The following is a 27463-nucleotide window of genomic DNA, read 5'->3' on the forward strand; positions in this document are numbered from 1 at the left end:
ATCCAGAATGTGGGGTGTAGGCTAGCACTTGTTACAACCAGTGATAACAATACCACCCCCCCCATAAAAAACCTCTCCAAGGTTAAGTTTTGAGCATCAACATAGGTATACTTCTGAGTTACTGCTTTGTTGTTTTCTTTGTTCCAAATGTAGAATTCGGAAGAATGCAAAAGGAAGAGCAATGATTAAAATAAACAGTCTCTGTTCTCTCTGGTTTTCCCTGGAGAACGACATCAAGCCCAAAGTTCCCCTGGTACTGGAGCATATGCTGTTGGTTCCTGGTGAGGTTAAAGGGTGATGTCTGTATGGAGAAATATGCTCTCCCTCTTTCTTCCTTCCTGGGAGTTGGAGATATTAGCATTGAGGAGCAGGAGGAACGATTTTTTTTCTGAGCTCATTTCTGGTTAGTTGCAGTACTTCGTTTTTTGTTTGTTTGTTTGTTTTAAACAAAAGCTGTGTAAATAAGTTCCTCAGTGAGAGCACTCCCTGCCTGTATGCTGAAAATCCAGACTCATGCAAAATATTTTACAGGATACTTATCTAATAGTCATAGACTTCAAACAGGGTTGCCAACTCCGGAGATGATCGAGTAGAGCTTTTTCTGGTGCAGGAATTCCCCTAGTGCACCCAGCCTCTCTCTGCTTGGACCTGCCAATCCTCGAGGCATTTCTATTCCATTGTCAGTTGGCTCTGATTATTAGAAAGTTCTTCATTATGCTGCACTGACTCTCCCTGCAGGCTGTGGCTGCCCCATTGGCCTTGATTCTGCCCTTTGAAGCCCCACGCAGAAATCTGTTTCTTCTTCCCCATGATGGCCATTTCTGCCATTTGGACAATCAAAGACAGGGATCAGGTCCGTGAATCTGCACTGCTTCAGTTAGAATGTCCCAGTTTATCCAATCCCCTGAAAAAGACACAATTGAATTGGACACAATAGCCATGCAGGTGAGGTCTGACCAGCCCGGAGGGGAGCAAGAGCAGGGCAGCCTCACTCCAGAGTCTGTCTTTGCATTTAGCACAACCTGAGCCCAGTTAGGTTCCTGTGGAACCGCACTCATGCTGGTGTCAGAGAGGCCTGATGAGCTGTAGAGGAGAGTGTCTGGGACCAGTGGCTGATGTGGAGCGGCTCCGGTTGAGGCAGTGCCCTCTCTGGGACTCAGAGCCCTCGTCAGTCTGATAACGTCTACGGCACTGTATCAGTGTCCTATGGCTGCTGTAACAAATCACTGCAACCTTGGCTTAAAACAGCAGAAATGTATTCTCTCACGGTCCTGGAACCCAGATGTCTGAAATCAAGATGTCGACAGGGCTGTGCTCCCTTGGAAGGCTCTAAGGCAGAATTTTTTCTTTGCGTCTTCCAGCTTCTGGTGGCTGCTGGCATTCCTTGACTTGTGGCTTCATCACTACTGGCTCTTCCTCCTGTCTGGGTTGAATCTCCCTCTGCCTCACTCTGATTAGGACACTTGTCATTGCATTTAGGGCCCACCTGGATAATCCAGGATCAGCTCCTTGCCTGAAGACCCTTCACTTAATTGCATCTGCAAAGATCCTTTTTCAAATTAAGGTTAACATTTACAGATTCTTGGGATTGGGGTATGGACATATTTCTTAGGGGGAGCGCTATTCAGCCTTTGGCCTCTTACTTTCTCTCCTTATGTGACTGCTCACGATTGTATTTGAGCCCAGCTCTCCAGGGTCCCCAGCCTCAGGTCTCCATTGGGCACATGTCATGTGACTTTCTTTCTTTAGCATCCAGGCTGCTGCTCTGAGGGGCCTGGTTCTGCAGATGTGGGTGGGTTTTTCTGGTCCTTCAGTCTTCACCAGCATGTCCTGGCTAGTCAGTGGAGTTTTTATCAATGGGAAGAAGTTGTGGCTATTAAAATATTCATTACTAGTTCTTAGGCGGAGGGGAGATCCCCTAGTGAACGTGCTCTGGATAGAGAAGGGACACAGAAAGGAAGACTTAATGTCCTTGCATTTCCCCTCTAATTCAGTCTGAGATTGGCTCATTGAACTTGAGGGAAATTATTTATATTCTCAGCGCCCAGGTACATATCTCTTTCTGAAAAATAGGGAAGTGCTTCTTCGCAGCTTTCAGAGTGTATTGTAGTGTGGTCTTTTTGCCTTTTGGGTAGCCTGTTTCAGAAGTTCCACGGCCCTTTAGGTGGAGTTTTTAGTTGCTACTCGCTAATGCGTTCTCCAAATGCAACACAAATAAAATATGCTTTTCTCCAAAGAGCGTATGCATCACTTTGTTTGCAGTTGACATGCCAGAGTGCCAAAAAGGCCTCGGGCAAGCAAGAGTGTTGGGTCTGGTGAAGCCCCGTGGTGGAGCTGAGGGGATGCAGCAGGAGGGCGGTGGCCGAGTGGGTCTAGCACTGAACCACTCCATACTCTACTCGTGACTGTCACTGCTGCTCTGGGATTACTGACTCACACCTACCCAGAGTGTCCTCTTTGACTGCTGCTCCTCTCGGGTCAGTATGCTTTGCTAAGAAAGGTCTCTGCAGGGGGTGGGGAGGAGGGAGGAGACAGATGACTCAGACAGTCCTGCCCCACCTGCAGCTGACAGCAAGTCAGTGTAGGGCAGGGTGCTGCATGTTACAGAGACCCATGGGAGCCCTGCAGAGGGCTGGCCATGCCTTGGGTGAGATCCAGGAAGGCTTCCAGGAGGGACTGGCCTAGAGCAGTAGACTGAAAGTATCCTTAGTTGTATCCCCACTGGGACCCCAGATTGCCCCCTTCCTGGTCATCTGACTAGATTTGACCGGGAAGAACCTCAGGTTTGAAAAGGATCAGAAGGATCAGCTAGTAAGATACTCCAACTGCACTGCTTGGAGCCCTAAGGGCAGGTGTAGGGGAACAGTTCAGAGAACTCTGCCTCTTATTTTGCTTGCTGGGTTTAAAGAACAGTGATTTCCCAACTTGACAAGGCTTGTTTGGTGTAGCCACCTAGAAATAGCCCCATATCAGAATGCCCTGCCTTGTCTAGGAAGTCTTTTCCAGGCTGGAGGAGCACCTCCCCAGATGGTGTGACTATGGGGTATTTCCACATAACCTGCCCCACTTGACTGTGAGCTTCCCCCAGGCAGGGGCTGAGCCTGGTTCAGTCCAGAGCCCAGGAGAAGGCCTGGTCCTGGGAGGGCCAGGCTTGGCATATGGTGCTGACTGATGAAATGAAAGACGTGATTATGATGATTGCCTGCCTTGCATCTGGCTCCAGCTGCCCTCAATGCCCTTCACAGTCACCAGTGGTATCCTGGCTATGGCAAGGCCTGTGTGTTTCTGTCTTAAACCTGCTTCTGCAGTGGGTCTGGCCTGTCAGCCAAGCACTAGCGATGGGTGGTGCCTGCCCTCTTCACTTTCAGGAGGCAACGAGGCTCTAGACCTAACATTCAGGCTCTGAAGGTGCTTGCTGTCTGTTATCCTGGAACATGGCCAAGGCCACCAGTAAACTTGCTCACTGGGTCTTCCTGGCTCTTCCTTGGTAACCCATAGCCTCAGGGCTAGGGTCAGAGAGGCAGTGGGGCGTGGGCAAAGTGCCTGGGCTTTTGACTCCGTCATACCTGGGTTTGCTAGCTACATGACCTGAGGCACATTATTTACTTGCTTCTTTAATGGACCATCTGCGAGTGTTAAACTTACAGAGGGCCCAAGGAAGACACAGCCACTGTTTTCTACCTATACATGGTAAATAGTCAATAATTGTTAATTTCCTTTTTATATTATCTGAAGGGCTATCAAGGGGAATTGAGATAACTTCTAGGGTTAGAGACTGTCTAAAACCAAACTTTGTTTCCCCCCATCCTTTCCAAATTCCATCAAGCCTTTCAGCCTCCTAATTCCTCCAGCATTGCTAACGTATTTGATTTCTTCCTTTCTTTCACCTAATAATTATCATCAACTCTGTATATTTGAAGAGGTTGCTTCCCCAATCTGGGCCTCAGTTTTTTATCTGTGGATTGGGTTATTTCTAAGGTCCTTAATAGCCTTGGCACTACATTTAATTCCACAACACAGATTGAGCATCCACTCTGTGGAGGGTGAATGTTCTAGACCCCAGGGCACACAGGGATTGAGGCCACAGCCTAGTGTGGGGACAAACAAGCAGAGTGTGTGGTGAAAGCCCTGGTAGGGGATGAATCCAGAGCTAAGGTAATCAGAACCAGAACAGGGAGCGACCAGAGGAATGTATGGGCTCTGCGCCCTCAGGGAAGAATTATCTAGAAATGTTTGCTGTGGGCATGAGAGCATTAATGATGGAGACAGGTTCCTCCCAAGTGGCATTAGGATTTTCGCTTTGAGTTGGAATTATCGATATGGAAAATCCCAGCAGAGATGGCATGTATTAGGGACCTTATTTCCTCTCTTCCTCCTGCTTTCCTGCTAAAAAAAAAAAATCCAAATCTCCAGAATATATTGACCTTTATGTACAGAAGCTCTTGGGATACGCAGCATAGTTTAACAAGTATCAGTTGTGTGTCTAACTGAGAAATGTCTAGGAGGTAGATGCAGAATTACATGCCTAAAGAGAATTAATCTATTTTTTGTCATGATTGTGTTCAGAAACTAATTTTCAAAGACAGTTTCAATTTTCCCAGCTGTCTGGATGATAGTTAGAAGCATACAACCTGTGCACTCCCATCCCTTCTCTTGTATTTATTCTGCCCAATTTAATTTGGTTAGATTCTATAAGCGTTTATTGATTGCCTATTAAAAGTTAAGCCCAGTGTTGAGAGGCTATGGGTATGACAGACTATATCACTATCCAGAAGTTTCTTTCCTAGCTGGACTGATAAGACCCAGGAATCAGCAAACAGAGCCATCTATTCACTGGGGAATTGCTGAGTACATTGGTGTGAGTGCCAGGATTTCTGCTCCTGGCAGAGACATCTGGAGAGAAGGATGGTGAGGTTGGTTCTCAAGGCTTTTGTAGGAGTCTGCACTGGAGATGGGCCAGAGACTGGAAGCAGAGGCAAGGTGCAAGGAAAAGAACAGGTTGGCAGGTGAATTTAGCAAGAGCCAACTTTTCATTCTCAACGCCAGCCCCTCATTCTCATGTCCTGAGAATGAAAATAACATCCAGGTGGCCAATAGACATATGAAAAGATGCTCAATGTCACTCATCATCAGGGAAACAAAAAGCAAAACTACAATGAGATACCATCTCACACCCATCATAATGGCTAGGATCAAAAATACGAGAAACAACAAGTGTTGGTTAGGATGTGGAGAAAAAGGAACCCTCTGGCACTGTTGGTGGGAATGCAAACTGGTGCAGCCACTGTGGGAAAACAATATGGAGGTTCCTCAAAAAATTGAAAATAGAACTATTCTATGATCCAGCAATTGCATTAGTATTTACCCCAAAAATACAAAAACACTAATTCAAAGGGATACATGCATCCCTATGTTTATAGCAGCATTATTTACAGTAGGCAAATTATGAAAGCAGCCCAAATGTCCATCGATATATGAATGGATAAATATGAGGGTGTGTGTGTGTGTGTGTATACACACACACACAGGGAATATTATTTAGCCATGAAAAAAGATGAAATCTTGCTATTTGCAACAACATGGAAAGAGCTAGAGAGTATAATGCTAAGCAAAATAAGTCAATCAGAGAAAGACAAATACAATGTAATTTCATTCACTTGTGGAATTTAAGAAACGAAACAAATGTGCAAAGGAAAAAGAAGAGAGGCAAAACAAGAAACAGACTCTTCTAGAGAGCAAACTGGTGGTTACCAGAGGAGAGTTGGATGGGGGGATGGGTTACATAGGTGACAGGGATTAAGGAGTGCACTTGTGATAGGCACTGGCTATGTATGGAAGTGTTGAACCATTATATTGTGCACCTGAAATTAATCTGTAATACTAGTATATTAACTATACTGGAGTTCAAAAAGAAAAGAATACAAATATTCCTTTCATATGTGAAGCTTCAAAATGCCTCAGGAACTTTGCTCATGCTGTTCCCTTTGCCTAGCCTGCTCTTTCCCTTCATCTACCAGGACAACTCTGAGTTCTCTTAAGCGTACTTCTGTTCAGACCTCATTGACTCTCCCTCCCCTGGCTTCTTTTAGTATGGTTCCTGGAGCATTCCTGACCCACAATCTCTTGATGGTGATTATCAGGTGAATAAACTGATGACTGAATAACTGATTTTTGGGTTCTGTGTCTGACTTACTTGATGGAACTGTGAAATGTTTGCTGAGAAAGGAGTGGAGGGCACCAAGGTGAAGACGTGGGTGGTGGGTGCTAAGCAGGAAGACCACTGAGGTGGGGTGGGGGAAATACCCTTTGGAGAGGGAATAGAATGTTGGTTTTCTGATGAGTGGAAGCATACAGTTGAAAAAAAAAAGTGGGGGGACTGTGACTGGGTGGCTCAGTTAGTTAAGTGTCTGATTTTGGCTCAGATCTCGCAGTGCGTGGGTTTGGGCCCCACACTGGGCTCTGTGCTGAGAGCTCAGAGCCTGGAGCCTGCCTCAGATTCTGTGTCTCCCTCTCTTTCTGCCCCTCTCCTGCTTGTGCTCTCTCTCTCTCTCAAAAATAAACAAACATTAAAAAAAAAATACTCTGGGGAAAAAACACTGTAGGCATGAAGCATTTGGGGAAAAACCTGCCTCCAGAGTAATCAAAGGACTGCAAATAAGGCAACACCTCCTTTGTAAACTTACTAAGGTAGGTGTCAGTGAGCATTTAGGGGAGGTGGCTCTTCCACTGATGGAGGAGTAAGCCTGCCATAGCCCTTCTGGAGTGCAATTTGGCCAGATCTAAAGCTGTACAAACTTGTGCAGTTTTTCACACAGCAGCACCTCTCCCAGGAATTTATCCTAAGAGAATAACTAACGATGTATTATGCAAAGATGTTTATCTCAACATTGCTTGTAACACAGACATTGCTAAAATAGAGCAAATGTCCAGCAATAGGGGGTTAGCTTTAAAAATGGCACTCTGATCAATAGGACATAGAAAGTAATGCTGTACAATAATAAAGACATAGGTAAATGGTTAAGGGGTATTGTTCTAGGAAAAAAAATCAGGCTAAAACCCAGCATATACAGAACATTCACAGTTATGTTGAAAATGTGTATTTTCACACAAAGAGGCTAGAAGGGTAATTAGCAATTTGTAGACTGTAGCAGATATTGTTTGCTTTCTTCTTTCCAAGGAAGAATAATTTCAAAAACCAGGCACATGTATTACTTTTATAATGGGGGAAGGGGTGTGAGTGTTAAGAAGAGTCTTAAGTGTGAGTCTTAAGAAGAAGAGAGGAGAAGCTACTGGAGAGCATTGTTTGAGCTTCAGTGCATTGAAAGCAAGATGGGCACATCGTTTATCTTGCAAATTCCAGACAGGTAGTGTTTTCATAAGGAAGAGTGGTCTTCGGTCTATTTGTATGAGTGTATTTATAGAAGTGAAAGCTTTGGGGGAAGGAAATAGATTGATTTTTTTTCCCCTTGAACTTTTGAAATTATTCTTTCCACTCCATTTGTAATTGAGCCCAGGGAGCTATTCTTATATCTTCCTTTCTTGGGCACTGCATTAGACTTAAAAATGTTAACTGGCTTAGGATGTGGGTTTTTCAAAAATGATTCCCCTTGAAGTCTTCACTGGACTCTCTTGAGTGCCTAAAAATTGGGATCCCAAGGAAGACCACCTTCTGAACTCTATCTTGCTCTTCTGTGTAGTCCATTTGGCCCCTGCATCCTCTGGCAACCCTCAGTAACAGGTCGGAGACCAGCCCCGCATTGTTGTGATGGGCCCCATCAGCCCCATGTAAGGGACTCAGGATAATACACCTGCATTGGGCACTGTTGGTTGGAAGGTTTATTTAGAGGCCAATCTGGCATCACCTTATCCTGTGGACGTAACATTAGTCTGCAGAAAAAGAGATCAGAGCTGGGTAGAATCTCTTTAAATATTAATAATAGTGATGTCTTTTGCCACACATCTCCAAAGAGCTCTGAGCATTTCAGACATTACCTCATCATTAATTTTCACAGTGTTCTTGGGTGAGAAGCTGATGGCAAGTATTATGGTCTCCATTTGGGGCAGAATGTAGCAAATATTTTATAGTTAAACTAAACTGAGGAGTTGTTTTGACCAGATATTACCTGATCAAAAGAATCGAGGCAATTTTTGTGGCATATTCTTTTACAGTTGTCGTATATTTGTCATAAATGAAATTGCCTTCCTGCATTTGCTCCTTAACGTTAATGAGTGCCTACTGTGAGCAAGGCGCCGTGCTGAGCATTGTGGTCAGGAGGGAAGTTTAATCCCCTTAGTCCCACACTTAAAGCCTTTGGTGATAGGGTTTCCACCTGCCATTCCTACCCTGAGTCCTCAACCCTATTTGGCATGCCCTTGGTCCCTCACACACCTCAACCAGGTCTTCAGAGCAGGCCAGAGTAATCTCCCGGCACTTTCTATACCCTTCTCCTCACCCCTGCAGGTGTCACTGTCCTACCCTACATAGCCTGGTCACCTGCTCCTGTATCCCCCAACGGTAGCCACAGCTGGACGTGAACTCCCATCATCAAACAGTACCAGCCCCCCTGCTGTGCCTGTACTAATCCCCACTTGTATTTATGTGATTTACGTACACTTGATGACATCTCTTGACTGGAGGATGGTCCAGTTCATCCTGTGTGAACTTGCCCTCGTTAGATATGTAAGTGTAAGCATCCTCAGTGACTTGCCCTCGTTAGATATGTAAGTACTCATCAAAGGAAGGAGTGAAAACAGGCATGGTTTCAGGCCAGGGCCACCAGTTCGTGCAGAGCCCTGCGGGGTGCAGAGGGCACGGACAGAACCCGGCTCGGCCTGAGCCCTTCTGGGGCCAATCACCAAGGGCCCTTGCTGTCTAGGAGCCTGTCCTCTGCACCCGCACTCACACTCCGGCCCCTCTCATGCTTGTGGTTGAAAAGCATCCTCTTACACGGTGTTCTGGGGACACATGGGAAAAGAGGGACACTTGGAGTGGCTTTCAGCAGGGGCGCTCTTCTTCTTTCTTTCTTGGCTCTGGTGTACAAGTCCTCCCCGTCGCCGGGAGGGCTTTATCTGGAGCATTCTGGACCCCTGAGCCGGCTCGAGGGCTGGGATCACCTCGTGCTCCACCTGCGGCAGGTTGTGTGAGGCCGGTGGGTTATTTAATCTTCCTGTGGCGTCATTTCCCCATCTGTTGAGGGGGGATAATGTGTTTGAGGGTGACCTACCTCCCCGGGAGGCTTAGCGACTTAATGCCGTGCGGTTCACTTTAACCCGGGTCAGCTGGGCACAAGGGGGCGGGCGAGCAGGCGCCCAGTCAGCCCCGCAGCCACAGAATGGGTGCCCCGTGAGACCTGGGGCCTCGTGTTCTCGGTCGCCCCGGGCCCAGTGGCAGGCGGGCTGCCATCGAGGGCCTGTGGGGTCTCCTCTGTCGGCTGGTTCAAGTGGCTGAGGTGGGGAGGATGAGATGGCATCTGGATGACTTCTGGGCCTGTGGTGCTGAAAGGGGAGAGGCCAGACTCCCGTGGAGGGCATGGTTGCAACTGCCCCGGAGCGGCAGGAAAGTGGGCGCCAGGCCCCGGGGGGACCCTGCGACTGGGCCCACATGGCCTGGCGATCAGCTTTCCTTGGGCTCATTGATGAGCTAGGGGAAGGTCATTTGATCCTCACATTCTTGTGGCCACGATCTTGGGAAGGTGGCCTTTTCTCTTTAAAAAGAGCTGTGCGCTGGGCGGCCCAGGAGCAGTGTGCCCCTGGGATGGAGGGGAGGTGCCAACGTGGGGAAGAGGGGCTGATTTCTCTCCTTGGATGAATCCTGTCAGCTCTGCTCCACTGGTGAGTTATTCTCTCATTCTGTAACATGTCCTGCTTTCTCTAGAAGGCTTGCAGAAAGGGAGCTGTTTTTTTTTTTTTTTTTAATTGTAGCATTTTTTTAAGTTAAGTTTTTAATTCCGGTTAGTTTACAACATTATATTAGTTTCAAGTGTCCAATATAGTGATTCAACACTTCCATACATCACCCGGTGCTCATCACCACAAGTGTACTCCTTAATCCCCATCACCTATTAAACCCATCCCCCCCACCCTCTGGTAACTATCATTTTGTTCTCTATAATGTAAGAGTCTGTTTCTTGATTTCTTTTTTTCCTTTTGCTCATTTGTTTTGTTTCTGAAATTACACATACGAGTGAAATCATATGGCATGTGTCTTTCTCTGACTTATTTCACTACATTATACTCTCTAGCTTCGTCCGTATCATTGCAAATGGCAAGATTTCATTCTTTTTTATGGCTGAGTAATTTCCTAACAGTAGTATATTTGCTGTGTATTTTAAAATCTACTTCCATGGTATATTCTTGAGCACTTATTATTTGTGAAATATAAGTGAAGTTTCTTTCAGTCTTCATAATTGCAGTTATTATGGGCTCTTCTCCAATTTAACTGTTAATTATTTCTTGTGTTTTCAGTTTTCAATTTGCAGTATCTTAAGCATTTTATATAGAGATAGGATAATATTTAGTTTTGGAACTAAGTTGCCAACAGCTTTTTAAAATTGTGAGATGATGGGATGTAAGACCTGACCCTGGAGATTTTTCAGGTTGAGTATCTCTGTGGTTCTAATCGTGCAGTGATGTCCAGAAAGAGTAGTGAGGAGTCTTTGGTTACCCAGCTAACTGGTGACACAATCAGGACTCGAACCTAGGTCTCTTAACTCCTTTCTCTGTAACTTTCTGGTCTACCCTGTAGAATTTAGAATTTAGGTTCTGAATTACAAGTGAGAAGGAAAAACCATGATATGATGTTGTTTCTCCGTGTGCCTTAATCTGATCAAAGATGAATTTTCTAGCCTTAAAAACACTTGTATCATATACAAGGGGCTGATCCTTGCACCTTGAACCCCTTGATTCATTTGTTCATCTACATGGAGGATCCTTAAAGCATGGTCCCTATCAGCGTATCCTGGAGCCTGTTAGAAATGCAAAATCTGAGCCCCACCCCAACCTACAGGCACAGAAACTCTGGGCGTGGGGCCCACCTGGGTTTTCACAAGCTCTGCGGTCCTCAGTAGAGTGGGAACCACTGCCCGGCAGGACTTCAATCTCCCCCTCCCTGTGTTTGACAGCCAGTAGAGGACACACTTGATGCTTCTGTGGATTTTGAGCTGTCTTCACTGAAGGAGCTTCTCTGTTGCTGCTGCCTGTTTTTGATGATAATACCCCTCCTCTACTCTGCTTCCTCCCCTCTGCACAACACATACCACACACACACACACACACACACACACATACACATCCAGCAGGACTGAAAGGTCAATGGATAAATAATGAGACTAAATAGGGGATTTTGATAGAAACAGGTTTGTAGACAAAATGTTCCAACCACTGGGATAGAGTTCTCACGTTTCCAGACTTGCTACCTCTCTAAGTGCAGTGATAAATTCAGTTGCTGCCAGCCATATTGTACTGTTTTCTGCTGCTTGTTACTTGATTCATTCAAAATTTTAGTACCTTCTATTTGCATGACATATGTTAAATGTGAGGGGAAATTTGGGTTTATAGTTTATCAGGAAGTAGAGAATATGTGCAGAAATAACAATACAAGCCAGCCAGTGATAAATACATGAGATTCATCTCTAGTAAAAGGTTATGGAAGCCTGAAGATGGTGGGCAGCATGTATTAGGGAGGAGGACATCACAGAAGACTTCATGGAGGAGGTAGCATTTGAGTGAGTCTTACAAGGAGGCAGGGTTTTGACGTGGGGGGTAGAGGGGAGTAAAGAACATTCTAGGCAGAAGTGGGGAAAAGATAAAGGCGTGGCAGGGACTCTCAGTGCATTTTGTTTGGGCCAGGGGTTATTTGAAGGTGATTAGAAGGAAATGAGGCTACACAAGTAGGTCAGGGCCAAAAGGAGAAGGATCTTCAAACACCCGCTAGGAGTTTGTTCTTTATCCTGAAGGCAATGGGGAGCCACTGAAGGGTTTTGAATGAGGGCAAGGCTTGAGCAGAGCTGTGCTTTTAGTAAAATTAATCTGCCATCAGAGTAGGAAGCAGATTGAAGGGGAGGTGGGGAGGCTTTGTTTTTATTTTGTAACTATTTTGCAGTGGTATGTTGATACATTGACCAATCATCTTAATGTTTAATTAGGAAGGAATTGCTTTTCTTATGGTCGTCATTGGGTTTTGAAATAAGCTTCCAGGGCATAGATTATTGTCCAGGGGAACACAGTTCTAATTTTATAACGAGGAATCTGCAAGAAAATGGAAATTGCTGAACAGAAGGGCTTTATAGGAAACTTCCAGAACTCCTCCCTTCTTTGTTTTTTCTTTTCTAACATTGTCTTTTAAACAAAATGGATCTGTATTCATTTTACTCAGGAATGACCTGGTAATGTCAGGTCACATAAAATCTGAATATCAAGCACCTGAAATGTGGATCTTCCACGCTGCTTTTTTCTCCTTCAAGCTGTTTTCCCTGTCAGTCACCGACTTACTTTGTTAGAACACCTGAATCTAAGTCAAGGATCTGCCTTCTTCCAGTGGTGGCTCTCGTGGGAATAGTTGTAGCAAATTGGAATGTCATGAACTTGTAGATGTTCTGTGACGTCTAGTATTTGATGTATAGAGAAGACCCTGTTCCTTCTGATTCATTTCAGTAGGGCTGTCTTCCTAGGGCCTGGGCTTTGACTAGCTAGCACCATTAGCTAGCACTATTTTAAACACTGAAGAATCATGGTGACTCAGACACCCATGGCCCTGCTCACATGGATCTTGTATTACAGCAGGAGATATCCATGAATAAATAATCAAATATAGTTTTGAGAGAGGGAAACTATGGACAGTCGGACAAGCCAGGAGAGGAATAGCGTAACCCAGCAATGACAGTGGCGTGTGCAAAGGCTCAGTGGCGAAAGCAAAAGGGAAGGGGGTCAGTGTCTTTGGAAGTCCCTGGGAGGCCGAGGGAGGGAGGTATAGCAGAGCAAAGAGGTTGCACAGCTGCACGGGGCCTGAACAGGGAGGGCCTCCAAGGTCTGTAAAAAGCACAAATCTGTGAAAATAGTAGCTACCATTTACAGGCACTGTTCTAAGCAGTTTACATGCATTAACTCAGTCCTAACAACAACCTCGTGAGGCAGGTACTATTATTATCCACATTTTACCAGTGGGGAAACGGAGGCACCAAGTGGTTAAGGAACCTGATAGTCACAGATCTAGTAAGTGACAGAGCAGTGATATGAGTCCAGGAGGACTGCTCCAGAGTTCATACTGCAGACCCCAACCAATTATCCTAAAAGTTGTGGGGTGACATCATAGGGTTTGATGCAGGGCAGTGACCAGGTCAGATCTGCATCTTAGAAAAATGGCCATGTGGTGTGGAAATGGATTGGCAGGAGAGAAGGCTGAATGAAGCAGGGAGAGCAGGTGCTGCGTGACCATGTAAGAGACCACATAAGAGCCTGAGCATGTGTGATGGCAGTGGAGACGGAAGAGGAAACACGGGAGATGTTTGGGGGTCACAGTAGCAGGGGCTGAGAGTGGTTGGGTTCGGAGGGAGGGTACAGAGACTCTCCAATGCCCGGGTTCCAGGCTTGGGAAGATGGGGGATGGGGCAGTGAGGCATTCATGGTGCTCCTGATGTCCCTGCCACGGACGCCCCAAGGTGAGCTGCTTCGTGTCTGTCCCAGGAGAGCCGACAAGACCTCTGAGCCCTCTGCCAGCTGCAGACACAGAGTCCGAGGTCAGACCTTTGAGCCCTTCTAGATGTGCAGGGGGGAGTGAGGGTGGTGGGGGGACAAGGGGCAGGGCTGCTGGTGGCCAGGGGCTCACCACCGTGCCATCCCCCTGGGAGCCCGTGCTCCATCCCTCAGAGCTTGGATTCTCTTCTCAAAGCCTGTCTCTCTGATCCTAACACAGGTGTCGTTGTGCACAGACAGAAATAATGGGGACTTAAAAAGAGATGAATTCGGGGTGCCTGGGTGGCTCAGTCGGTTAAGCGGCCGACTTCAGCTCAGGTCATGATCTCATGGTCTGTGGGTTCGAGCCCCGCATCAGGCTCTGTGCTGACAGTTCAGAGCCTGGAGCCTGTTTCAGATTCTGTGTCTCCTCTCTCTGACCCTCCCCTGTTCATGCTCTGTCTCTCCCTGTCTCAAAAATAAATAAAACGTTAAAAAAAAAAATTAAAAAAAAAAAAAAGAGATGAATTCAATTTACTCCCTAAACCCAGTATCCGGCGGATCAGACCTGTTGTTTTGAGTCTCCTGCCTGTCTGTGCCCAGCGGCCCTTTACACTTGTGCCCAGAGCGCAGAGATGGCTTTATCGCCTATGGTTTACGCCTTACATTAAACCAACTGCTTTTCCTGGAATGTTCGATGGTTTCTTAGCATATTCCGAGGGTTCCAGAAAGAGGATGAGCTGTAACTTACCCATTCTCTGGGTCTGTTGTTTGTTCCTCGACCTCAGAGATGGTGCCCCACCGAGTGTCTGCGGCCTCTGCTTCTCCTCCTCTCCTCAGGCAAAGCTCTGGCCAGGGTGGTCCTTTCAGAGCGGGGTGACCCCAGCCGGCCCTTCTCTGTGAGGTCAGGGACAGGAGGCAGAATGCTTCCTGAGGGCGGAATGTCTGGTTTCTGGGCCCTGCGGTTTTCAGTAACCTACGTCTGAGCCGAGGTGGCAGTCGTTGACCGTTGTCGACACCACTGCCCGCAGCTGCCATCCCCCAACAGCTGACCCGGTTCCCTGCATGTCATGCTGTGAGCTGGGCTGTTCTACAGGAGGGAGGAGAGGTTTCCGGGCACAATGCCTAACTGGGGCTTAATTAAGCCAGCCAGGAGGTCCATCGGTTTGAACCCTCACACGGGGGCCCGACTGGCTGGCAGGAGCCGTTTCGTAGACTCTCTGGAGCATTTCAGATGTCCCTTTCCTGTGGGCCCCACACTCTGCCTTGGACTGGCCAGCAGTCATTTATCCACGCGCCTTGCCGTCTCTCTCACACTGTGTGAACTGTCCCAGGGCGGGGACCGTGTCTGATTAACCTCAGTCTCCTCTATCGCGGCCAGCACAAGGCCCAGCTGACAGAGGTGCTTGATTTGAATGAAGGGCACCGATTTGGGACCAAATCTCCTGACTTGAGACAGTTGCAGACCCTTGAGACTGGAGTCTGAAGATCCGGGGACAAGACTTGAAAAATGCAGAGACCGGGGCCACCAGTCCATGGCCAGTGCCGAGTCTGTGGGAGGACGAGGACTTTCAGGAAAGACTCAAGACCTCTGTGGCCAGGAAAGAGCCTGACGTCCCAGGTCACTGAGGCCGGAGCCCTGTGAAGTGTGTTGTGCCCAGCTCTGGAAGCCGTTCTGTTTCTGTGCTGCAGTGGCGGTGGCCGCTGTTTTCCAGCGTGATGGATTGGGGGTCCCGCCTTCCTTCCCCAGCACAGACCAGGGAGTCCAATCCAGCTGTTTCCTTTGAGCAGCTGCGGGAGTCCTTGGACTGAATTTCCCAAGCACTGCTCTTGCTGTGGGTTTTGTTGGTGGTGCCTGTGGTCTCAGACATGCCCAGAAGCTACTGAAAATTAGTTGGCGTGTTAACGACATTTGATGCATCAGTTGATAGTAAAGTAAAAACTAAGTCTCGGCTTTGAGTTTATGTTCTGCAGTTTTGTTGAATTATGTCCAGATGGTTGTCAAGAGAATTTTTCTTAACAGATGAGGGCATTTGCAAAAACCAAAAGTCTATGGGGAAGAAAACACTTCACACTGAATGTCTGGGGGCTAAAGACCCTGAGAACTGATGGCATCTGAACTGAAAGGCCCTTAGTGGCTTCGAGGCCAGCCCTGGATCCTTCTGTAGCTGTGCAGGAGCAGGGGGTATGTATTATCATGAAAGTGCCAGTCGACAAATCTGTGGTCGCTTTCAGGGAGAATCTTTTGGCTGTTTTGGCATGGGTTGGTCACATATTGTTTTGGTAAAACATATACGCATAAAATTTACCTTTTAAAAACCATTTAAAAATGCACAATTCAGTGGCATCAAGTACATTCACAGTGTTGTGCAACCCCGACCACTATTTAGTTCTTGAACTTTTTCATCACCCCAAGAGGAAGCCCTATACACATTAAGCTGAAACACTCTATTCCAATACCCTCCCTGAGTCCCTGGCAACCACTAATCTCTTTCTGTCTCCATGGACTTATCTTGATATTTCATGTAAATGGAATTGCACGTCATGTTGCCTGCTGTGTCTGGCTTCTTTCACTTAGCATAAATTTTTGAGGTTCATCGGTATTGTAATGTGTCAGTATTTCATTATTTTTTATGACCGAATAATACTGTGTTGTATGGATATACCACAATTTTTTTTACCCACTCATCCATTGATGAACCTTTGGGTTGTTCACATGTTTTGGTTGTTGTACATAGTGTTTCTGTGAATGTCTCTGTACAAGTTACTGTTTGAACATCTGCTTTCAACTATTTTGTGTATATACCTAAGAGTGGAATTGCTTGTCAGTGGCAACTCTATGTTTAACTTACTGAAGAGCTGCCAAACTATTCTCATTCCCCCTTTTTTTTTTTTTTTAATTTTTTTTCAACGTTTATTTATTTTTGGGACAGAGAGAGACAGAGCATGAACGGGGGAAGGGCAGAGAGAGAGGGAGACACAGAATCGGAAACAGGCTCCAGGCTCTGAGCCATCAGCCCAGAGCCTGACGCGGGGCTCGAACTCACGGACCGCGAGATCATGACCTGGCTGAAGTCGGACGCTTAACCGACTGCGCCACCCAGGCGCCCCTCATTCCCCCTTTTGAACGTTTCTCCTCTCCAGGCTCCTCAGGCTGCTCTCAGGCCTCTTTGACTGTTTCTTCTCAGTTTTCCCCATGATTCCTTTGTGTCTCCAGTCCCTGAAATGATAGTCCCACCCAGGGCTCATTCTTTCCTTCCTTCTGCTCATTCTTTCCTAGTGGTGCTCAACTGTAGCTGCACATTACAATTCCAAGGGCTTTCTTAATAAACCCTGTCCAGGCCTCATCTTGGGGCAGTTAAATCGGTATCTTTGGGCAGGTGGAGCTTGGGCATTGGTGTTATTTAAAGGACCTCAGTGATTTTGATAGGCAGCTCCTTTCAGGATATCTATTTATTCTCATGGTCTCAACCTGAGGACTGTCCAATTTTTATTTTCAGCTGCAACCATCTACTAGACATATCTGTGAATGTTTCTCAATACCTCACATGCAGCATCTGCCAACCAAACCCATCTTTCCTCCCAAACCTGCCCTTTTCCCCATGCTTCCCCCTTTGGTGAAGAGGACTACCATCTCCAAACCAGAAGCTGGAGAGTTATTTGTACCTTTTCTCTCTCTGATATTCCAAGTTCCACTTGATTGATTCATTTATTTAATAATTCATTACCCAGTAGTTAGGAGTACGGGCAACTGGGGAGAAATGCAGTCTAGGATTTATGTTAGGAAGATATAAAAGACACAGATGAAACAGTTAAGGAACATTATAGACAAGAGAATAACTTGTGGGTCGTCCAGGTGGCTCAGTCGGTTATGCATCCAACTCTTGATTTTGGCTCAGGTCATGATCTCACGGTTTGTGAGTTCAAGCCCCACATCTGAGACTGCGGAGCTTGCTTGGGATTCTCTCTATGCCCTCTCCCCTCTCAAAATAAATAAACTTAAAAAAAAAGAGAGGATAACCTGAAATAAACAACAGTAGTGTAGCTGTTATTATTGAGGACTTTCTGTGTGCCATGGGTTCTGGTAGTACTTCATGTATATTATCTAATATACTGGAAGGTAGGGGAAGTCAGCCCACTTCACAGATGACAGTACAGGCTCAGGGAGGCTATAGTACTTGTCCACAGATGTGTGGTTAGTACATGGTGGTAAGAGTTGGAATTGGATTCCAGGACACGTCAGGGCCTGTGCTCTTGACGTGAGAGGTCAGTGGGGAAGAGCCGTGAGCCTTGAGCCCAGCAGCATTGTCAAAGCATGCAAGAAGGAGGATCAAGATGTGACCACCAAATGAGATCACCCATGCCCATGAAGTGCTTTGGAAACTGTAGAGGATGGTGCAAAACCCTTGTCTCCAGCGGATGGCTTCTACCATTCTGCTCTGAATTACAAGTAGGGGTTCATATCGCTGATTCCCTTGGTGAATTGCAGACTCCATGCCGGTGAGCATCGTGCTTGTTGGTCTCCATGTTCCCCTCAGCCCTTGTACCTGGCATGATGTTGTTGATTAGTAAGCATTCCTTGAATGAATGTGTGAATGTGAGCGTGGTCTCAGAGGTAGAAAGGGAAGCAGGAGCCATGATGATGTTTGTCCAGGTGTGTCATAGCAGGGTGCTTGACTAGAGGTTTGACTTAGAGAATTGGAGAGAAAGAGGGGAACTCTTTGGCCCTCTGGAAATAGGAGTGGGAGAGCCCATGATGGAATCTCCAAGTGAATGAACGTCAGCCTGACTCCAGACTTGCAACCCCATGCACTGGTCATCTGATTCTTTTTTTTCTCCCTGGCACTTACCCTTTATAACATTCTTTGTCAATTTCCTTTGTTATGTTTATATCATTTCTTGCCTGTGGAAAGCCTCACCTGGAAGTAAAAACTTCATGAGAGTAGTCAGTGTTGTCTATTTTGTTATGCAACTCTATCCTCCAATCCTTCCAGCCTAAGCAAACATTAATGACTGTCTCTCACTGTAGATTTGCCTATTCTTGACTTCCTGATGACCAGAATCATATAATGTGTAGTCTTTGGTGACTGGCCACTTTCACTTTAGCACAGTGTTTTCAAGATGCATCCATGCTTAACCCCTTAACTTTACAGGTAAGAAATTGGGACTCAGAGAGGGAAGGGACATGACTTGGGTCACGTGTCCTGCTGGTAGCAGAGCAGGAATCTGATTGCAGGGCTTCTGTGCCCCTATCCAGTGCTGTGTTCCTGTCCAAGGTGGAAACAAGGGGCTCAGAAGCCGCAACTGACTCAACAGTGACATTTGCCATCTGCCTCTGAGGCTGCTTACAGGGCTCCTCTAAACATAGCTGTGATGGGGTGAGGTCTTGAAGATAGTGTAATTGTGAGTGTCTGACCTTTCCCACATCCTTTCCAGGGCTCACTGTCCATCTGATAAAGTAGATAACTTGTGTGACCAGTTTGCAGTCTTCTGCATGGAGTGGCCTGGGTGTCCGTGCCCTCATATCACTGGCAAGAGGAAGGGACAGCCTGGTCCCTATTGGTGCAGGTTGTTCCTCTTGCCACTCTGCAGCTCCCAGAGGGCCATGCAGAGGCCATCTGTATTGAGCCAGAGAAGAAGCTGTGTCCTCCCTAAGAGATGTCTAATTCTGTTCGGCACATGTGAAATCAGAGTAGCATGACAGTGCCCTGACCCTGTGTTTCCCAAAGACTTGTCTTTGTGCCACATGGCACCCAGGATGGGTTTTGGTGATATGTGAATGAACATTTTTGTTTAAGTAGTGGTGTATTTATTTTAATGTATGCCATGAAAAAAGCCATACCTGGCACGATCAGACCTATGATTTAATGAATATTATCACTTAGGATGAAGCTACAGAGGGGGTACCATACCCAAGAATCCTTTTTACACAGATGGTGTATGTGGCAGGTGTGGTAATCTGGATATTTGCTGACATAGCAAGGGCCATGAGGGCAGTTTGAGGTCAACTGTCATTTGGGGACTGCTACTCTGGGGTGAGGATGACCTAGGGTACTTTCTCATGGGCCACCTCCTATGTCTCCTTTACACCTGGTGCAAGGTGAGATGGCAGAGGCCATTAGACCATTCCAAGGTCTAATTCTAGAACATTCTCATCGTCCCCCAAAACACCCTTTACCCATTAGTAGTCCACTCTCCTTTTCCCTTCCCCACAGCCTCTGGCAATCACTAATAAGTTTTCTTCATGTATGGATTTACCTATTCTGGACATTTCATGTAAATGAAATCATACAATATGTGGCCTTTTGTGTCTCGCTTATTTCACTTTTCAGGGTTTTCGGGGTTCATCCATGTTGTAACATGTGTCAGTCCTTCACTCCTTCTTATGGCAGAGATAAACTTCTTATACTTCCAACTTTTGCCTCTGACAAATTTGGTGATAGAGCTGAGCTCACGCTACCTCAGAAAAAGAGGTAACATTTGGTAACATTTGCATAGGACTTTATAGTTCTCAAAGAATTGTCATAAGTAATAGGATGTAAGCCTTAAACCAACCCTGGAACACAGCTGGGCAAGGATCGTTGTAATTGGTTTTACAGATGAGAAAACAAGCTGAGAGGGAAGCGTTCTGTGCTAGTCCAGGGTACCACCACGGCCATTCATTGATGTGTGAGTAGGACTTTGGTGAGTGATGGGCAGGGGGTGTCGACAAAGCAGAAGAGACAGCATCTGCGGGCATCATGAGGGTGTGAGAAATTAGAGTCTGTCTGTAGAACAAGGGGTAATTCAGTTCTGCTGGAGGTTATGGTGTGAGGGAGATGAGACAGACAGGTGGGCAGGGGCCAGATCACAGAAGACTTGATGCATCCTGAGGCCAGGAGGGACGAAGGAGGCTGGAATCATTGAGTCCAGTTCCAGAAACAAGCAAGATAATCTGATTTGGAATTCCAGTTATGTCACTTCCTTACCATGTGCTCGTGGCCAGATTAATTTCTTCATGCCTCAGTTTCCTTTCTGTAATGAAGACTGTAATAAGCATTAAATAAGATAATGCATACAAATTGCTTAGCCCAGTGCCTGGTTCATAGCAGTTTGTATAGTTAATATATTTGAAATATATTAATTATAGTTAATATATTAATTAATTATAATTAATATATTAATATAGTTTGAAAATGAGTCATGTGATTAGAATGACATGTTGTATCACTTTGGTAGCCATATAGAGGGCAGATTGATGGAGGTTAAAACTAGAAGTAGGGACTGGCCAGGAGGTTATTATAATAAGTCCCAATCCAAGAAAGGAGAGGAAGTGAGAGATTAAGACAACCAGAAGCAGGGGCACCTGGGTGGCTCAGTCAGTTAAGCATCTGTCTCTTGATTTCAGCCTAGGTTACGATCCCAGGGTCATGGGATGGGGCCCCGCTTTGGGCTCCGTGCTGAGCATGAAGTCTGCTTAAGGTTCTCTCTTTATCCCTCTCCCTTGCTTGTGTGCTCAGTCTCAATATCTCTCTAAAAAAAAAAAAAAAAAAAAAAAAAAAAAGGAAGGAAGGAAGAAAGAAAGGAAAGATAACTGGAAGCAAAGTCAATAACACTTGGGGACTGGATCAATGTGGGGCATGAAACAGGGTAAGTCAAGAATGATTCCCAAATTTTTGGTGTGGGCAGTTAGAAAATTTAATGGTAGTCTCCTCAACAAGATATTCCATTTGGAGGAGGGGATTTGAAGAGTGGAGCAAAGAAAGATGGTGAATTCTGTTTTAGGTATAACTGGCTCAACTGCTTATGGGACATCTTGGTAGAGATCCTAGAGAGGCAGATGGCTCTCAGAGCAGCTCGAAACCATGGGAGTAAATGGTATCGCTTATGGGGAGTGTTTAGAGCAATAAGTCTCAAACTTTACTGTATACTGGAATCACTGGGATAGGGGTTGTCTTTAAAAACTACCACTGTGTTGGGGCGCCTGGGTGGCTCAGTCGGTTGAGCGTCCGACCTCAGCCCAGGTCATGATCTCACAGCTTGTGAGTTCAAGCCCCGCGTCGGGCTCTGTGCTGACAGCTCAGAGCCTGGAGCCTGTTTCAGATTCTGTGTCTCCCTCTCTCTCTGTCCCAACCCACTCGCATTCTGTCTCTCTCAAAAATAAATAAACATTAAAAAATAAAAATAAAAAAAAAACCTACCACTGTCTGGCTTGCACCCTCAAACATTTTGATTTAATTTTCTAGGGTGTGACCTGGGGTTGTTAAAAGCTCCCTGTGTGATTTTACTATGTGGTGAAGTTTGGGAATCAATGGCCAAGAAATAATAGGTATCATTTATTTGGATGACAAGGGAGCTGAAAACCCAAATCAAGGATTAGATGATGGACGGAAGAGGAATTTGCTGAGAAGACTGAGTAGGTGCATGTATTCTGAGAGGCTGAAGGAAATGGAGCCCATGTCACAGGAGTCAAAGGAGGAAGATCGAGAAGTTTTAGCACTTTATGTAGGTTTAAGAGTAAATGCTAGTTTGGTCATTTATTTCTCTCATTATTCCAGTGGCTGGGTATTTGCCAGGCATTTTGGTTTCTTATGCTTTTTAATTTTATTGCCTCAACAGTTGGCTTATATCCTTGGGCCTTTGGTATATTGGAGATTAGTTGTTGTAAGAAGGTTTATATTTTATTTATTTTTCTGTTTATTCCTGTCGTGTGGAAGTGCCACCATCCCATTTTGTGTTCCATTCATCTGTCATTTATTTAACAAACATTTATTGAATTTATTAAATATTTATGTTGCGAGTTGGATGTACTAAGATGACTAAGAGAAAAAACCCTGCTTTAAATTTTTTGAGAGTATATAATTATCTTTTTTTTTTTATGTTTCAAGTTTATATTTAAATTCTAGTTAGTTAACATATAGTGTAATATTGGTTTCAGGGGTTAGATTGTTTATAACCTGGCCCAGACAAACTCACAACCTGGATTCATCTCACCTCCTAAATCATAGGCTCTTGGAAGGCACATGTGGAGTTAGTTCCTATCCAGTTTTGACTGTTCCCTGTAGGATCCCTGATCTGCTAATATCTTTTGTAGTTCTTGCACACCTTGGTGATGAAAAGCTTTTTCTCCTTTAAGGCAGCCCAGTACCATTTTGATAGCTCTGATTATGAAAAATTCTTTTCAAGATGGGCAAAATAGATAAAAGTTAAAGCTGATTCCATGGGTTCATGGAGATTCATGACACTGTTGTGTCTACTTTTGTGTATGTTTTTATTTTTTATTTATTTTTTTATTTTTTTAATTTTTTTTTTTCAACGTTTTTTTTTTTTTTTGGGACAGAGAGAGACAGAGCATGAACGGGGGAGGGGCAGAGAGAGAGGGAGACACAGAATCGGAAACAGGCTCCAGGCTCTGAGCCATCAGCCCAGAGCCTGACGCGGGGCTCGAACTCACGGACCGCGAGATCGTGACCTGGCTGAAGTCGGACGCTTAACCGACTGCGCCACCCAGGCGCCCCTGTGTATGTTTTTAAAATTTCCTTTAAAAAATAGAAAAGTTCTTTACGTTGAGCTGAAATCTGTCTCTTGAACTTTGATGAATTGTTGGTTAGAGCCATTCAGTACAAGTCCAGCTTCCTTTTACACATACAGTCCATTCCAACATTTATGATTGTTCATAAATTCTCCTACATCTTCACAACTGAACAGTTTGCTCAGGTTATTTATCTCCGGTATTTTCAAATTGAGTCCCATGTGCAATCATGCCAACTATAGGCACTGATGGTTTAAGTGCCTTTGCTGTATTTATCTGTCACTTCTCTTTCATGTTGCATTGCACTGACTAGCAACTCCAATGTTGTAATGAACGTCATAATTTTATTTTCTCTTTTAAGTGGAATGCTTCTATTTCTCTTTCTAAAATAATATTGAATTGCCTGGTTGTAAAAATCAAACAAGATTAGTTTCCAGCATCTTATGATCATTGACTTTATTATTTTTTTATGAGATAACATATATTAATAATTTTCCTTATATTGAGATGTTCTTTCTTAGGATAACCAGCTTGATTATGATATATTATCCTTATAATGTGGATTTTGCTGGAGGTAATTTTGTTTTAATTAAAAAAGCAAGCATATTAAGAATTCTTTATCCCAAAGTAGAGAGAACAGTAAAATGAACTTTACATGCCCTTCTCCCAGCTTCAAGATTATCAACGTTTTCTGCCTATTATCTTATTTAGGAGTTTTTGGAATATTTCATGAGTAAGATTGACCTACGTCCCTTTTCAGTGAAGCTTTGTCAGATTTTAAATTCAGGGCTATCTTTGCATTATTAGAAGAACTTGATAGACTGCTATCATTTCCTCTGTTGATGAATATTTTCTATTAATTTTGGGGAGAGTTTGAAATAATTCTTTATAAACATGAAAACACATCAAATTCTATGTAGGGTACTTTTTTCAGATTTTTTTTTTTTTTAAAAAAAACCTTCTAAATTTCTTCTGCCGGTATAGATTTACTTGGAATTTTTATTTCATATTTTTAGTTCAGGTTCTTTGCTTTTAGGGGTGAAGATATTAAATTGTCTGTTTCCTGGAGTGGATCAGCCTTGTGGAAACCATAGAATAAATGAGCCAAATACGCTGACCACTCTGCCAGGTACCTCCCACCACCAGTCAGAGAGAAGAAAGGGGCTGACCCTTCCCTGAAGTGGAGGCTACGTTTCATTCATCTCTCATACACGGTCACCTGCACTGGGTGTTTTTTCAGTAAATGGGTGTTTCCTGAACTGGATTTTTAAAAAAGAATTTACTTATTTATTTTTAGAGAGACAGAGACAGCATAAGTTGGGGGGGGGGCAGAGAGAGAGAGAGAGAGAGAGAGAGAGAGAGAGAGGATCCCAAGCAGGCTCTGTGTTACCAGTGCAGAGCCCAATGCGGGGCTCAAACTCACAAACCGTGAGATCATGACCTGAGCCGAAAACCAAGAGTTGGTTGCTTAACTGACTGAGACACCCAGGCGCCCCTGAATTGGATTAAAAAAAAAAATAGTATCTTCATCCATCCAGGAAAAACCAACATCAACCCCTTGGTCTCTTGAGTTCCCAGGGTGTTTCACTGTTGAACATCAGATTTTTATTTTCCCACGTGGGTCTTAGAGTCTTTTCCTGTTAAGACCCTATATGGAAAGCATGTCTTCCACTATGCCCAAGGAACTGGTTTAGGAAAATCCCTTGATAGATAAGAATGCACTTATATACTAAAGGTTTGATGTGGAAATCTTGGAAGGTATCATTCTGTGAGACTGACCTTGTTATCCAGGAATCTACCCCTCAGGAAAATTGAAGGACTTACCAGGAAGACTCTAGAAAGATACATTCCTAATATATCCTCCAAAGCCACCCATATTTACTTATCTAAATTCCTTGTGCATACCATGTATAGCACTGTCTAGTATTTTTTCTGTAATGTTTTTCTGTCTTTGATCATTTCTCATTTTGTTATAATTTGTACCCTTGTTTTGCTGGTTTTGTCAGTCTTTGTCACTTTTTAACCCACATCAACGTTGTCTCTATTAAGTGAAATTTTATTCTAATTTTCCAGTTTATTTCTGCTTTTATTTTAGTTTTGTTCATTCTCTCATTCAACAAACATTTGTTGAGCCTATGTGACAGATCCTGGGAGAAATAAATAGAGATAAGACATGGTCTCCATGCTCAAGTTGCTGACAGCGTAATAAGAGGAGAGAGGAAATAGTGAAAGCAAAAACAAAACACGAAGCTGACAAAAGACCTTCACTAGCAGGTTAAAAAAAAAAAAATCACAGAAGGACTCCTCGGGATGTCTTTCAAGAACAGAGTTTCAAATATCACTTGTAAAGCTTTTGTATTCCCCAGAGACAAAAAGAACAAACTTGAGTCTATACCTAAATAATATGCTGCAAAACATATGAGCCTAATCCTTTCTTTTGCAAGTGATGATCTTCTTTTCCTCTTTTAAAACAGGTTTGAAAGATGCTTCTTTAATCTTTGAAGTTTAAGAACTTCACTTGCTGTGTAAGGAGCCTTCCTCAAGGCATGTTGCTTTTTGTGCTTTTGATATTTGAGACGTATTTTTCAGCTCAGGAAATTTACCTTTGACTCTTTGATTTCAATTTTGTGCATTCCTATTCTCTTTTCTCTGCCAGTCTCTATTGTGAGTTGAATATCCTCAATCTGATTCAACGTCTGATAGCTTCACTTGAATTGCTATCCAGTTTTATTTTAAAATTTCGATTTAGTGTAAGTGATTTTGGGCTTTTCAGTTTCTCTTCTATCCTTTGCTGATTTTTGGTAATTTTCATTTCTCAATAGCTGGTACTAGTTGCTTGAAGGTCTTTACTATAACCTCTCCTATCCCTTTTGAAGGATTTATATCTTTAATTGTCCGGTGCTTTTAAGATAGCTTGTCTACCTGGTGTATTTAGTCTTCTTTTCATTTGCAAAATATTTTGAGAGAGTTTACCTTTTCATGTTACTTTGTTCCAGACAACCAGAAGTGTACTCAGTCTGGGGATTCATGCCCCTTTATAGGATTTTGTCAAATTGGTTGTGTGCCCAGAGGAGGGTGATCTAAAAGGATCCTGTCATATAAAGAACTGTGGAAGGAACTGGGGACGTTTATTCTGGGGCAGAGGAGACTTGAATATTGCAACAAAATTGCTATGTTCAAATCAGGAAAGGTTTATGTATAGAAAAAGGGGCTTATTTATGCTAGATGATGGGGAGGGTTGGGGAGGGGTGGCCATACTGCTACTGAGGACTGAAGCTCTCGTGAGGTGGAATTCAGCTTTAAGTAAAGAAACTTTCTAGCAATAAGATGGGTCCAACAGTGAATGACAGAACAATTAGAGGCCGGATGACTTCTTGGCAGTGGGATTGCAGAAAAGATTCAAATGTTTGGAGATTATCTGGGCTCTTACTTTCTTCCATTAGCCCAGCAATCCAGAGGCTAATATTAAAACCATTAGTAGGTCATTTTCTTGACTTTAAACTCTCCTGCTTAGACCTTGCTGAATCAGGGAGCACTTTAAATGGCTTGGTTGACATTGCCATTTCTTTGGTCTTCAGCAATCCCTGGATGAAAGCATGTACCTTATCCACAGTCCAGATATATAATGCAAGTGAATTCTTATCATTATAGCCATATATGTTTATTTGAATCAATTAGCTAAATTCTATTTGGCAGCAGTTTCATAACAATTCTATAAGTAGCCATTGCAATTTGATGACCTTCAAAAGGAATAGAAAAGCTTTTGGATGTGTCCTTTTGGATATGTCTGAGATCCTGACATTTCTGCAGTCATTTGGAGACTGAAACAACAGAGAGATCAGAGATTTTTTTTTTTTATCTTCTAGTGCTGTGGTTTCTTTAGGATCTCCAGCTGCTCTAGGTGATTGGGTCTTTGAATTTCAAGACAGAGCATAACACATATCATCTTGCCTGGTTTCTGGATCGGTTCAGACCTCAAGGTGCATGAGTGGGAGGAGCCAGAGGTCATCTTGTCCCTGTATTCCACTGCAATGTCCCTCCTGCATCCATGCAGTTATTTCTATATGGTGGCCTTTTGGTGGTTTGTGAACCATGATCAGACAGGCCTCCTCCAAATCTTTGTCAAATAAATATTCTCTGGGGTTTTTTTTTGTTTTTTGTTTTTCAATGAGTCTTCACATGACTTGGTTTTAAGTCTTCTTACCATCCTAGACCTTTATAGAAAGACGCTGAAAGTGTGATGATCAGGAAAAAAAGACAAACGGAGTTAATACCCATATCCTA

General features: G+C 44.3%; 1 protein-coding gene across 8 annotated transcripts in view; it reads left to right on the forward strand.

Moving 5' to 3' along the window:
• FRMPD1 (FERM and PDZ domain containing 1) overlaps positions 1-27463 on the forward strand; it is a 143576-nt gene that overhangs the window by 60747 nt on the left and 55366 nt on the right. Inside the window, exon 1 of one of the 8 annotated variants that reach the window (XM_045469099.1) lies at positions 1401-1564. The exons of 5 other annotated variants lie outside the window; for them this stretch is intronic. The gene's annotated coding sequence lies outside the window, so the exon portion shown is untranslated. Of the gene's footprint in view, positions 1-1400; positions 1565-9257; positions 9832-27463 lie in introns of those variants that run through there. 2 more of the 8 variants (XM_045469095.1, XM_045469103.1) reach the window with 2 other exon arrangements.

This window comes from Leopardus geoffroyi, chromosome D4 (genome assembly GCF_018350155.1).
Source record: "Leopardus geoffroyi isolate Oge1 chromosome D4, O.geoffroyi_Oge1_pat1.0, whole genome shotgun sequence".
NCBI classification, from domain to species: Eukaryota; Metazoa; Chordata; class Mammalia; order Carnivora; family Felidae; genus Leopardus; species Leopardus geoffroyi.